We start from the raw sequence: 15,159 nt of genomic DNA, 5'->3' as shown, positions 1-15,159 counted from the left end.
CCACAGATGGATCACCTGAGAGAGAGAAACACGCAGCTTCATGATGTTTCATCTTTCTTTTTTTTTCTTTTTTTTACATCTGAGAAGTCGATAAGAGAGACAGGCTGCTGGCTGGACGGGCAGGAGTAAGTCCTCGGTGTGAAATCTGATGCATGTTTATGTGTTGGAATGTAGAGAAACACAGAAACGGAGAGAAAAGCAGCCGCTGTGTTGGGGATGCAGGAAGGCAGTCAGGCTGCCAGAGAAGGAAGGATCAAGGATTTAGTTTTGTCCTGTGGGTCTGGAGAGGAGGGCTGAGGAGAATGAAGGAGACAAGGCAGCCATCTGTCCGCGACGCTGCCACTGCATTCGTCCCAGCTGTCCTCTACTGCCTGGCCTCACATAAGACAATTTCCATAACAGTAACTAGACAAACTCCCCTCATTAGGCACCAGGCGCCTGGAAGACCCTGTCTGAAATACACACACCAGTGAATCGCTCTGATCTGCACGGTACCATAAAAAAAAATGATTTCAGACCAGTGTGGTCCAAAAGAAATGTTTGTTTTTATAACAAAATATTTGTTATATATTAAGTCATTCTATTGATCATGTTACCCAACCACAACCAACTGTGGAATCATCTGCCTCTGAATCTGAGGACAACAACACCAGCTGAGCCTCCGCTACAGTAAACACTCTACCTAGAATCTGATATTAATCCAGGGTGCCAGAAAACTACTGTTAAAAATGTGGAATACTGTAATGAAAAAAAGCAACTTAAAGCTAATTTAAATATAGTTAAACAGTGTAATTTTATGGTCACACATTGCACAAGAACAAATTACTGTTTGTAAAAAATAACAACAACAAAAAAAAGATCTTTGTTGTGGTCGTTACGTACAGTTTTGGCTTGTTTTTTTGTGTTTTTTTTTTTTTTTTTTAACCGTCAGCATGTTAACACTTTTCTGCTGTGATTTTAGATCAGTAATTTAACTAAATCTGTAAAATAACTGCATTTAACACTTTTAAATGCATTTTCCATTCTTCAGTACTTAGTATACATTTTTTTTTCTTTCAAATAATAAAAAGTATCTGTACAATAAGGATTTTTTTTTTTTGTGGCTGATTTACATAGGATCAAATGTTGTAAAGGAGGTAAATTACCATTTAATAACATATTTTTGATGTGAACATTATTGACAGTTTTGGCCTGTTTTTGTTTTGTTTGTGTGTGTGTGTGTGTGTGTGTGTGTGTGTGTGTGTGTTGTTGTTTTTTTTTTTTTTACAGTCAACAAGTACATTGAAACAATTTTTTGTGATTTTCTAGTTATGTGTAATTTACAGGGAAACAGGAAGAAATCTGTAAAACAACAGTAAATTGTTTAAGAAATTACAGTGAAAAACTGTTTTAAATGTTTTCATTTTTTTTTACACTATTTAAGATGAAGATGATAAAAAATGATGTAATGATGATTAGTATTGTACTGTTATTATTACAGCTTTTGCTCTTTACTGTTTTACCGGCTTGTTCTTATGAAACAGCTTTATTACTTTAGTGTCAACTGTCTGCTCTTTTATTTTATAGCACACTTTGAGCTGCTTTAGTGTATGAAGGCTGCTATCTCACTTTCTCACTATCTCACACGTTTATTATTGTTGCTTATCAGGAGTTGAATTGCACTCAGGCTTGTTTTATGTATTCAAATTAAGATGGAAATGAACATGAAGGCTACTCCATATTAAAGTGATTATGTCTGGCTGGTCTGATATGTAAATGGCTTGTTTGGAGGGGAACCTCTCTCTGAGTAATGTTTAAATCTATCAGCCAGCATTTCATTAAATATTCTTTCAAATTTTACATGAAGAGCAGGGTAAACTAAAAATGGACTGTGACTCTCTGGGTTCTTGTCACCTTGTCAGGGTCCACTGAGATGTGCCAGGCGCAGCTTTTGCCGTTGTCGTAGCTGTTGGGGTAGTTGAAGCTGGTGAAGGTGCCTGACTCTCCAGTCAGGTCCTGAGAACCACCACACCCGGAGCTGGGCCCTTGAAATGAAAGACAAACGTTGTTGTTGAGCCATTGTTCTAGAAATTATGGCAACATGATGCATGCTTGAAGACTAACTGTTGGAAATGTAGCTCCTTGGACAGAGAAAGCCTCTTTCACTGCTCTCTGAAGCTGCTGTATTTGTTTGAAGATTACAACCTGCTTACAAGCCTCAAACCTGAGGCCATTAATTACTGTTAACTCAGTAGAGCTCAACGAAAATGTTTTTTCTCAGGGCCGATATTCATTATTTGTAATCAAGAATACCAATAACCGATATTTGGGCTGATATTTGTTAAAAATGTGAAAACTTTAGTGTCAAAATTTAGAATAACACAAACTCCAACGCAACACTTTGAAGAATTGCCTTTTTAAAAAAACAAAAAAACGGAATTTAAATTTTTGTTGTTTTTCAGCATTCATCCTCAAGTATTGATAGGCTAATACTCGTGACATGTAATCAATCAGTCAATGCTGCGGGCAAGACGTTGTTCAAGAGCAGAGAGTGAAAACACAGAGAGAAGCTGCTGCATCAGAGCCGGAGTAGCACCGTTTTAGATGTAGTTCATTTATCAGGCATTGTTTGAAAACATGATACTGACAAGTGAAATATCAGCCAAAACGATAACTGATCAACCTCTGCGACTCAATGTTCAGCAGCTCAGACCCATTTTTTAGTGATTCATTTTTACACAAAAAATATGAAGAGTTCATTTGCAAAAACAGATAACTCCATCTACACAAAAGAAAACCCACCTTTCCATCGTCTACCTGAGACAACATCAATCTAACGTAAGTTATCTCTATTTTTGTCATGTCATTTCTACTGAGTCAAACCCACTCAACTTCAGTTTGATTGATATTATCTCAAGCAAATAACAACAAAAACGTTTTCTTAAAATCTACAAAAATGGAGTTATCTGTTTTTGCAAATGAACTCTCCATGTTTTCTTGGCACCTAAACCAAAATAAGAAACCGTTACCATGCTAGTGGCCCTATGAGACTTTGTAGTGTTTTGAGTGAAAATGCTAGAAAACACACAATATGTAGGCTTAGCGTTAACCATGCTAATGTTTCCAATTAGATCTAAATATAAATGACAATCGTGGCTGAAGGGAATTTATTAGTTTTGCAGGTATTTGGTCATAAACAAAAGTCTTAAACATTTCATAGAAATCCATCCGATAGTTATTGAGATATTTAAGTCTCAGTACAAAGTTGATTTGCTACCTCACTGCAGGTGAAGTGTTTCTATTTACTGTGATATTCAAATGATTAAAAAACACTTTATGATCTTTGCAGTGGAAATTAAAGCCAATTGAGCAGCCTTAGCAACAGCATTGATTATACAGTCGGTCATCATTCACAGTAGCAGCAGGCTTTCCCTCGTGGCCTGAGCAGCTTCTGTCAGAGTCTGGAGCGCAGCTGTGTGTCACACAACCACAAAAAAACTGGGATGTATTTTGTCATTTAGGCAGAACATGGATGTAAACAGCCTTGTTTTTCTGTGTAAAACGAGCAAATTTGGGACAATGATTCTTTTAATACACTGCATTTGTTTACAAGTGTATAGCAGCTCCTCGTAGCCAGTCCTATATGCAACACTTGACTTTTCTTCAGGGGTGCGGAAATCTCTGATGACCTGTGATGCCAAAAACGAATTGTTTCTGCTGATAATCATTTCACCACTTAATCCCCGTCATGCCGACAAACAATTCCTCCAGTTTGTTTTCCAAAGACAAAATCAGGCAGCAGAACTGTGTCTGCTCTCACTGCTATTTCAGACGTCTTTTTTTCCTGCCTAAGGGCAGAATAAATAATGATTTTGCTAAATGAAAAATGAAATTGGAAAGAGATGGAGGAGAAACGGAGGAGGGGGTAAAGGCTACTGATGTAGTGATGGCACATACATTACTGCTATGAAATTACTGGGACAGTACAGGAGTCAGGCATAAACATCTTAGTAACTACAGCACCGCTTGCTGCTGCTTGTTCCCAGTTTTCTTGCTGTGTTTTCATTTGCTTGGCATCAGAAATAAATCTCCCTGTGGAAGTTCCAATCTTAAGATTTATTTACTGTTTCACAACAGCAGGGAACAATATTAACCCAAATCTTTTACACAACAGTAATTTATGTTGTTAATCAACACTTCTCCAAAAATAGTTTCCCCAGGATCAGTTTTATGTCTCATATTTGCTGCTGAGATGATTCAGAAAATGTTATAATGAAAAGACATTTCTTAGATCTTACTACAAGACTAATGGTCTATGACGATGCTATCAGCATTATGAGCCTGTACTTTGAGCTGAATGCTGACATCTGCATGCTTACAGTGATAGTGCTGATATGCTGAAAGGTCACTGTTGTACATGTACATCATCTTAGTTTAGCATGTTTGTATGTATTTTGAAAATTTGAGTAAACAAACTACTAATTCTGCTATTTGGTCATAAATCATAACAAGTTAGTTCAAATGTTGATGGTCTCTCTAGAACAGGGGTGTCCAATCCTGGTCCTCGAGGGCCACAGTCCTGTATGTTTTAGATGTTTCCCTCTTCCAACACATCTGATTCAAATGATCAGGATCGTTATCAGGCTTCTGGAAGAGGGAAACATCTAAAACATGCAGGATTGTGGCCCTCGAGGACCAGGATTGGACACCCCTGCTCTAGAAGGAAAGTTGGAGATCATGACTATTATTTTTTTATTGGCTAATAAGTTTGCATAAGTTTAGGATTCCTTCCAGGATTTGAAGAGTCCATTTGCAAAAACAGATAACTCCTTTTTTTGTAGATTTTAAGAAAACTTTTTTTGTTGTTGTTTGCTTGAGATAATATCAATCAAATTGAAGTTGAGTGGATTTGACTCAGTAGAAATGACATGACAAAGATAGAGATAACTTATGTTTGATTGATGTTGTATCAGGTAGACGATGGAAAAGTGGGTTTCCTGAAGGTTTGTGAAGATGGAATTATCTGTTCTTGCAAATGAACTCTTCATTTGTCCTTACAAGGCTATATGTTGGTTAATTCGTTTGCAGCTCCACACAGACGCTTGTGTGCTTTCAACCTTTCACATAACTCCATTTACTGAATCTGTGTAATGAGGTTTTTTGCACATGAATAGAGACAATTTCTATATAATTTTCTTAATACTGTAATTTCTTAGAGGTTTTCAAAAATGAACTATAAGACGTGATACTTAACTCACACTCAGCACAGAGAGGATTTACTGAACGTGCAAAAATGGGACATTTCCCCACAATTAAATGGGAAAGTTATCACATATGAAGAATAAAGCTTTTAATAACTGCTGGAAGTTTTGTCTTTTATGAGCAAATAAACACAAGAGATGTTAGAAAAGTGCAAGTACAGGACCTCAGATGTGCCGTGTGTTGGCATTAAAACAGAACTCAACTCATTTTCTGAGCACTCACCTTCTATATGAGTAGAAGTGTCCTCTTTGCTAACGACGTAGACGACCACGAGGCCGATGCAGACGCCGGTCATTGCCACAAAGAGAAATATCAGACATGCTTCCAGGGTGCTCAGACCCTTACCACCACCCTTCTTCTCACCCATGTTCCTTCCAGTGGTGGAGCTGAACCAGACTCTGCCTCGTCCAGCAGTTCAGCAGCTTATTACCAACACAAGGAGGACCAAGTCTGAACTTTGACTCGGGTGAACCTTGAGCATACCTACATGTGTTGCTGCGGCACATCGGCACGAGTGAGATGAACGTGATTGAGCCATAAGTCACGTAATATCATAACAGAAAGTTAATAAGTGTAGATGGTCCTATCAGGGGGGTCATCAGGATATCACTGAGGAGAATGAAAAAGCAGATAAAAGTCAAGCCTCCCACCTGTGGCGCAGAGATGCTGGCCTCATAGCGAACGAGATAAATTGTGAAAAACTCTCAGGAATATGTCACTACATATAATCATTTATATGACAGTTTGTTTATCCGTCTGTTTGACTTTAACTGTGACAATTGAGACAGTGGCTGGTAAATGTAACTGTACATTTACAGTACTTAGGTTTAAGTGTAAGGTACAGCTGTAATGTAAAAATGATGCTTTAATGCAACAATAATTATAGAAACATCTATTTTTGCAAAAGGCTAGATACCACAGTACTGTTTTTCTTTTTTTCTGTACTTAAATTTTGAAATACGGGACTTTTATTTGAGTTTCTTTGCTGCTGTATTGACATTTTCACTGAAGTAAATCATGTGAGCCCATTTTCCACAACTGTTAGATGGTGCAGTGCATCCACACTGTTTTCGGTAAAAACACTGAGTTCTCAGAGTGGAACAAATAAAGAAAAAGGCTCAGCTGGACAATTATGGAATAAGCAGATAAATTATGTGACACTATATACTAGCTTTAGTTTAGTCTTTGTTTAGTTTTTACTCGCAGTATATTAAGATTTTGTCAGACATGTATTTTTTCCCTGTCGATTGCCTCACTCTTTGTTTGGAAATTCTTTTGATGTTTCTTTAATTTTTTAGTTAGTTGAGGCCACCAGAGTTTTATCGCAACCAACATTTCCTCAGCAGTGAGCAGCAAATTCATTATGTTGCATGTTTTATTTATAGCTCCTTCATAAACAACACTCAGCATGAGATTTATTGATAGTCGGCAGATTTAAATCAGCAATAAACCTTGACAGACAGATACCAGAGCTGTATAGCTGCCACTTAGGACACTGGTCTCATTTAGAGCTTCAAACAAGTAAATAAAAATTAAACTGTAATTACAATCAAACATTTGACTGATTAAATAAACATGGCAGGACTAAGCTCTGCAGCCAGCCGAGCTAGTGGCTCTGTGAGACCCCACCTGACTCAGTGGTTTTATTACACAGCAGCATGCTAACATGGTGACAGTTACAATACTGACATATTGATGTTTTGCATTAATGTTTGTCATGTGAGCATGCATTTGCTAATTACCACGAAAGGCAGCTGAGGCTGATGATGTGTGTCGTGTTGCATCCATTTGATCATGGCGACATTCTGGACAAAATGTATGTGTGACCAGATAATGAGGCTCGATGGAGACTTAGGAGGTTAAAGTCTTTTACTGGTGAAAATCAAGTTTTTATTTTGTCTTGTTAACATGTCCATATGGTGTTTTTCATCTGCTGGAAAGCATATGCTAAAAGATAAATATGATAAAATGCTTTGGCTGAGCTTTTTCCTCCTTGAAACAAAGACTTTTGGGGGTTTCATATATAATAATGAATGTGAACTTGCAGGGTGGGCCTTTCTGTATCATTAGTCTTCTTCAGAATTGGTTTCCAGTTCAAATACACAGGGCTAAATTATGCTAACATTACAACTTGTCATTGTGTGAAGGTAGAAGGTAGAACAGTTTACAATGTTTGAGCAGAGCTGAAGGTGAGCTGGTGTGCTGAACTGCAGTGGAGAGGTAGGTGGAGAAATGCAGGGACTTCATAAATTCAAGAGGAAGCAGCAGGTAAGGAAACCTTAATTTGTACTTGACTCTACACGGTTGGTACAAAATAGGCACAGACACAACACAGCAGCCTGATGTGCACATCCCTAGAAAGGTAGCTACATGTTGTGGCGGTCCTTGGTGAAGGATATGAACAGACACAGATGCCAAAGGGACACAAAACTTTCTAATTCAGAGGTCACAAGGAGTGGTAAATTGACTGATCAGACGGGCCGACGCCTCGGCTGACATCTTCAAGCCAGGTCACAGGAAGCTGTAAATCAACTGATCACATTGTGGAGAGCTTCAGAGGGCAGCTAACAGATAAGAGACACTCATGGAGAGGAAAAAGAAAACATTAACTCACAAAGAGCCTGACCTGGCTTAACTAGCCAAATGGCCATATGGAGAACAGACATCTGGGTGACTTTTATTGTCCTTCCTGCCCCCTCTGAAGAATCCAATCATCATGGACAATGTGATGAAAGCACAGGAGGATCTTAATGTGCCTTTACTATCTTATGTTAGTTTAAGTGTTGTTAAATGTGAAAGTACATAATATCCTGGTAAACACCCCAAAAGCTTAATCATAGTTAGATAAGTCCTTCTTGATTTTATCTGCTTGTTACATGTATCCTAGTACTGTATTATCTTTGTAACCGTGAGAGATAAATATCTCATGTTTAGACTCTTTGCGATCCTTTAAATGTGAGATATTTATTTTCAACAGGCTTAACTCTGTATAATTATAAGTACATATACTTCTAAAGTAACATTGTGACCTTTAGAACAAAACTCCACATTTGGTTTCTCACTCTCAGATTCTCACTCAGCATTTTCATCATTGTTTGTATTTTATGTTTTGTGTTTGTTTTTGTTGTTATGTTTGTTGTAGTTAGTAATAAATGTTATGTGTATACAGTTGTTTCTTGTGTTTTCTATAGCTTACTTTCAGTCACTTCACGTGTGTGATCTTTATAGTTACTTGAGCTCTAAGTTAATTCCCTACATTATCACCAAGAGTAAACAGTTCATTAGAATTATTGTGCTGACTCAGAGATTATATCGCTGGACGAATAATTTAAAGGTTGGTTTTGATCATTTTAATTAATGCAATAATTTTCTTTATGGTGGAGATAAGTCTGCCTTATGTCTCCCCTTACACTGGTCTGTAGTAATATGTTGTGTAAACACAACATATTTCTTTGCTTCTTCTCTGGGGAACATTAAAATATGAATTACATTTTGCAGCAAACCATTCGTCCAATCCATGATTGTCGATCAACTGAATGATTGCTGGGATATTTTAATAAAGCACTAAAAAGTCTATCTAATGCTGGTGCTAAAACAGAGAAGTTAGGAGCGCACCAAAGTCTGTAAAACCCATCCTCTGGGGAACATGAACGCCTGCGTTAAATTCCATAACAATGCATCAAATGGGAATAGATCTTTCTGGATCGATGTGCTGATAAAAGTCCCTTGTAGTATCCTGCTGTTAACGGCTGAAATCCAAGATAATTTAAAAGGTACACACCTTTTCTTTGATTTTTGATCCAAGTTATATTACGAGGACCACCTAAGACCTCAGCTTTCCGAGAACCTGACTACAGCAGGGGAGATTATAATAATCCTAATACATTGGAGGTGCAGGGAGGAAGTTTAATTGAGTAAAAAGAATACAAAAGTTTAGTTTGATCTGGGCAAAAATTGAAATTATTCTAAATCGTTCTAAATCATCATTGTCTCCAAAGTTTCTTTCACAGACGTGAAAGAGTTCATTTCTGTACTTCTTCAGATAAAGTAGACGGGGGGATTAACTTCCTTTGCAGTGCTGCAGACAAAGCAGAGTGACACAGGCCGCTGTAACAAAAGCACCGAGGTTAGAGGTAATGAGTTTCACAAGGAGGATCTTCGTTTTGGGCTGAATCTCCGCACAAAGACGCTTGATTGGGTTTTATCACAATCATCTCCTGGATTCACTTTGGCTGTGTTAGAATCTGAAGCAGCAATCTGTCCATCTGTCCCCTTTAACACGTCATTTTCATTTAGGATAAGGACTTTCCTTCCATTTTACAAAAGGTAACGATGTAACAAAAGCTGCTCATCTCTCCTCGGGGAAGCTGAAAACAATGGAAAAGATCATTCTTTAGGCAGAATGATGATTTTGGATCAATGGCAGAAACCTATTGTTTAAGACACCGTCAGTAAACATCGATATCCTGCATGTGTCTGTCTGTCTCTGGATCTATTTCCAAGTCTCTCTTCCTTTTCCTCTCTCTGTGCTTCACCTTTATGAGTGTTTGTTTTGGATCTTCTTGCTTCACCAGGGGACCTATGATTTATGGGCACATCTGTCAGCCATAATAAACCGAGCTCTAATGAAGGCAGTGAAGGTGACCTTTGTGTATATGTGTGTGCATATGCTTTTTTTTTTTTTGAGCCTTTACACATATATGCGCTGTTAGAAAGGTTACGAGTGTATGTGCGTGTGAGCTGAATGGTAAGCAATCAATGATGGGCTCAAAAATGCCAGTTCAATCCATGTATGTGTGTGTGTTGCAGAGGAGAGAAACATTCAATGTATGACAAACAAGATGACTAATGAAAAAGTAACAGCAAATCAGTGTTCCTGGCAAAACAGGCAAACACAAGATTACAAAAAGCAGGCAAGCACACAAAGCACAGGAAGCAGGATGAGGAAAAATCCCCCCAAAAAATTCAGGCAAGGCTCAAAAAAATGAGACAAAACACTGGAAAGCTACAACGCTGAGTCTGGCAGGAGAGAAGAGGTGGTTTATATATACCATGGGGTTGATAAACTGAAAGGAAACAGATGAGTGGAGAGGCGGGTCAGGTGATACTACTGCGAGGAAAGGGCAGGCAGGTGGGAGTGGCAATGTCGGTTAGAGTTAGTGCGAGGGAACCGAAAAAGACCGAATAATGGCTGAATGAAAAAAGAAAAACAACAACTGGTAGGAGGAGACAAAAGGGGTCTATACTGCAGAAAAGTGGAATTGTATGACAAAAGCACACACTCATACAGGACGACACCGCGCTGCAAACAAATGTAGGCCATATATTCCACTGGGAATGGAGCGGCCATCAGGAGGACGAGCCTCTCTTCCAGCTATCTCAGCTAATACAATGTGAGGATGAATAAGGGGAGAGGAGCAGCGGCAGAAGAACCATTTTAAACATTCTGCAGGAAGGAGAACCAGCAGAAGCTTTAATTGCCTCACTGTTGCTGGCTTAGGATGCTCGTTATGATATCATCGTCTGGGACAGAGAGAGTTGAAGGGGAAGCCACAGTGATGTCGAAAGACAGAGAGGATGAAAGCCGATGGTGAAAAAGCAGAATGGAGACGTTCAAAGACAAAACTAAATGAAAGAGAATCTGTGACAAATTCTTCCCACCACAAATCTCCAGAGTGGTTTCAGAGCCTGTGTCTTTGTAGGAATAAATGGCAGCACTGTGATCACCAGCCACCCCTAATTACCCACTCCACAAATCTCAAAATAAGATCTGTAAATATTATTAACACTCATCCCCATGATAAAAGTGGATCTAATGTGACACAAATGATCTGTGAGCGGATATGTTTTTATCCCAATGATGGTCGAGATAATTGTAATGGCTTCTTTCCAACCGCTGTAGCATCTGTGGGGCTTCCTATAAGGGTTTCTATATGAATTGAAGGAGCTCATGTGTTTATGGAGCTAACTGGGTCACCACAAGCAGATCTCAAATCCCAATACCGCTGCAACTTATCAGTAGGACTTCAATTATAGCTCAAAATGATGCTGCTGCTGCTGCCCTCAATTTCTCCCAGAATCCAAGGATGCTGTTACACATGCTGGTGTTTACACTTTGAAATGATAAAAAAAAAAAAACATCTGTAGTGGTAAATTGGACCAAGTCAGTGCAAGATAGTATCAAGAATACTTCAAACATTGCAGTTTTTAGACTAGTATTAGTTATCCAACTGTAGCAAAGCAGACTTGAGGTTAGGAATCCAAGATGAGCTGAAGGTTAATTATCAAACATGATGCCAAGCTAATGTAATTAAATGTGTGTATTACTTAAGCACACAAAACAGGAATGTGTTTGATTTCTAATATTACAACCAACAAAGTCCAGTAAAAAATAAAATAAAACAAAATAAAAAAAATCTCAGCACTTTAAACTACCTGTTTCTTTTTTATGTGTCCACACTGCACCACTTTTCTCCAACAGCCCGTCCAATCAGCCTCAGCACCAGCACTATTAGTTTCAACATCTCAGCGTGAGTCAGGGGAGGCCCTTGGGCTGTAACAGGGGGCTCCTGCTCCCTCTCATGGACTATCAGTCTTTAATTTTAGCTCCTGACACAGCCCGGGAGTTTCCTTGTTAAGTGGTAACACTTGAGAGATTATTACTTGGCTCCTGCACCGGGTATCGGGGCTATACTTTCACCGGGACATTTCAAAGATGTGCATTTCACTTTAACCGTTCACTGTTGCAGGTTATATGTTTGTAGTCTGGTTTAAAGTCAACATTATGATGTAATATATTCAGTAAATTAATATTATCATAAATTATAGACCATTAGTGGTGAAATGGAGTTACAAAGGAATGATAGAGAATAATTTCTTTTAGCATCACTGATGAAAAGAAAAGACTGAAAATATATTACTTTGTATAAGAAAATATCATATGTGAATGTACTTGCCTGCAGTTTCCTGGTTGTCTTTATGATGTTTTATTTGTTTTATAGCATTTAGGCTTTAGAGATTATGATTTGTGACTTTTTAACATTTTCTCTTGTCATTATGTCGCTCCATAAAAATAACAGTTTCTGTATCACACCAACAAATAACACCTGTTTAATTAGTGTCTTAAAGAGCTTATCTTGTTTGTGCTCGACTCTCAGTTGCTGTTTAAAAATATTTTTAAAATATATAAAATCTAAATATAACGGTGAATATGTAGTTGGTGGCTCTTTCTGAGTAACACATACAGGATCTTGTTGCTATTAATATTCACAAGCACCCAAAAAATATGAATCCGCAGCTGAAAATATTCCCCATTGGATGCAGGATTTTCTCTTGTTTAATTATGCCTACTCACCTGCTGTTTTAGACTTTTAAAAAAAATGTAAACTATGTATTTCTGGTCTATTTTAAAAACATAGTTCTTCAGGTGAAACCCACTGAGTTCAAGTAGAGAAGGCATGAAGTATTGACAGAAACACGCTCAAGCCACATTAGACCGATGGTGAAGATTTGTTTATGAACAGCTTCTGAGCCTTTCCATTCATTCAAGACAGTTGTATGTTTATTAATTCATGTGAGACTTGCACTCTTGCATCAATTTGAGGCTGTAATATTTACTAGTTGGACATCTGAGCTATCAGAGTTCAGCTTTCCCAGTTGTAATCAGAGTTTTGCTGTCAATGATAATGGGTAAGAAATAATCACTTGGTCTTTGAATGTTATTTGCTGACATTTGTGAACAAGGGAACAACATACAACATGAGTCACAGGCCACATTTGAACCCGTCTTGATGTATGCCACAGACCCCTGGGTCAACTAGACGCTCCTTTGCTGGTTGTTTTTTTTCCATGTAAGAATACAGAGGGCAGTGTGTGTTCATTAAAATACCAAGGGAGGCCATGGAGCGAACAGTCGGTGAGGTGAATATTCAAAGCAAGCAAAATGCTGTATCTGTATCAGTGGGTGGTATCTCTCCATATGTGTTTGAAATCCCTCCCCATGTTCCTTGTCATTGGAATAAATCTTCCCCTGTGCTAAGCACCGCCTGTGGTCAAATCTAATCTGCGCTTCCAAATGGGAACCAGTCGCACCGACACAGTGAGCAGGGGGTCATTAAAAATTGAAACACAGCTAATTAAAGCCGGGGTGAAAGAATCAAAATCAAGGCTGTTGATTGGGCCTCTGCAGAAATGGACGGAGTGAAAAGTAGAAACTGACCTTGACAGGAAGAGGAGGGAGGAAAGACACATGTTAATCCACCTGAGGCTGAATTTGGCTTTTAATATGACTCTACAGATTAGCGATGGCAGTGTGACAGCCTTCAGTCAGCGCTGTGGCATAAGATTCGTCTCGAATAACAGACTTTGTGTGGAAGAAAGGTCTTGGGGGTCGCGGCTACCTGCAGAAACATTCTCTTGTTCCTACAGCAATCCGAGCACGTAGGTTAGGACAGATATGAGTATGACTTAGTGGCTGCGTCCTCTGATCCCAGCGGATCAAAAAAAAAAAATGCATTAGGATTAGACGCTTCAGTGTGAGTTGTTCTTTACAGGTTGTGACATTTCACAGCACTACGGCTATGGAGGACTTTTTCGTCCCTGCTATCACATCCTGACATTAACATGAAGTGACGTGCTTGTTAAGAGAGTAACAGCAGTCGCTTGAAATCAGTGTTACACCAGGCAGGACAGTAAATCCACACTGAAAGGAAGTGTTTTTTTAGAATGCAAAGCCTTTTTAAGGAAATGTTATTACACGAATATTATATTATAGCATTGAACGACAAAGGCTGGAATCATGAGAGAGGCAGAAGTGGTCATAACTTGGTCAGCCCTGCACTTGACCTGAGACTTTAATTCTATTCAACTGTAGGTGATCTAACACAGAAGTTCTGTTGAATTACGTACATTTGAGACAAAGTAAAGCTGATAACACTGTAACTAGTTATTGTTTTCATTCTAGTGAATGAATAGTTTGGTCTGTACAACATCAGTAAGTAATAAAAAATAAAATAAAATAAAAATCATAGTTTCTAAGAGCCTATTAATTGTACTATAATTTAAGACGAGGAAAGTTGACAGATTCTCCCATCTGGGAGCCTGTTAAGTATCAAATGTTTGCCGTGTTTGCTCGCACAGTGACCTAAATGATTAATTGGTTATCAAACTGTGCTGATTAATTTTCTGTTTGACTAATCAATTAATTGACTACTCTAATAGCTAAAATCCAATAAGCAGCATGAAATAACAGCCATGGGAAACTAATTTTAAAGATGTAATATTTTTCTGGGGATCTTTCTGTTGCTGCAAAATCAATGCTGATTTGAAATGTATTTTGTAAGTACAGCTTTAAAACGCGAAACTGGTGTACACCGATGACCTGATTTGCTTTGGCTGATGAGACGTTGCTCTAATATAGGCTTGTTTGGATTACCTGTATCATTCTTATTATTACAAAGAGTCTAATCATTTGTTTCTCTGTCCTAATTAGACTTTTTTCTCATTATTGATTAATCTGACCTTTGTTTTCTCGACTAATCAATTTATTGTTTAGTCTGTAGAACATCAAAAAATAGACACGACAACTTCCTAAAGCCCAAAATCTGTCTTCAGATAATCCAGAACCAGAATTTGACTTACAAACAAGCAGCCTTACATGTAAGACCCTAGAGCCAGCAAATATTTGGTATTTTTGCTGGAACACTGCGTCAAACTATTATTAAGTAGTTGCCAATAAATCTTTTTTGGACAGAGTTATCGACTGACTAATTGCAGTTCTAGTCTTAATTGCAATTCAAATGTCGACATAATGTAATTTACCATTTAAAGACTCACATTACAACAAGTCTGATGTTATATGAATGCAGCAAAATCAGGCTCAGTAACTGAAAACACCAGTGTGTGTGTGTGTGTGTGTGT

Source organism: Stegastes partitus, unplaced genomic scaffold, assembly GCF_000690725.1.
Source record: "Stegastes partitus isolate 25-593 unplaced genomic scaffold, Stegastes_partitus-1.0.2 Scaffold752, whole genome shotgun sequence".
Taxonomy (NCBI): Eukaryota; Metazoa; Chordata; class Actinopteri; family Pomacentridae; genus Stegastes; species Stegastes partitus.
Note: the sequence above shows the minus strand (reverse complement) of the source record.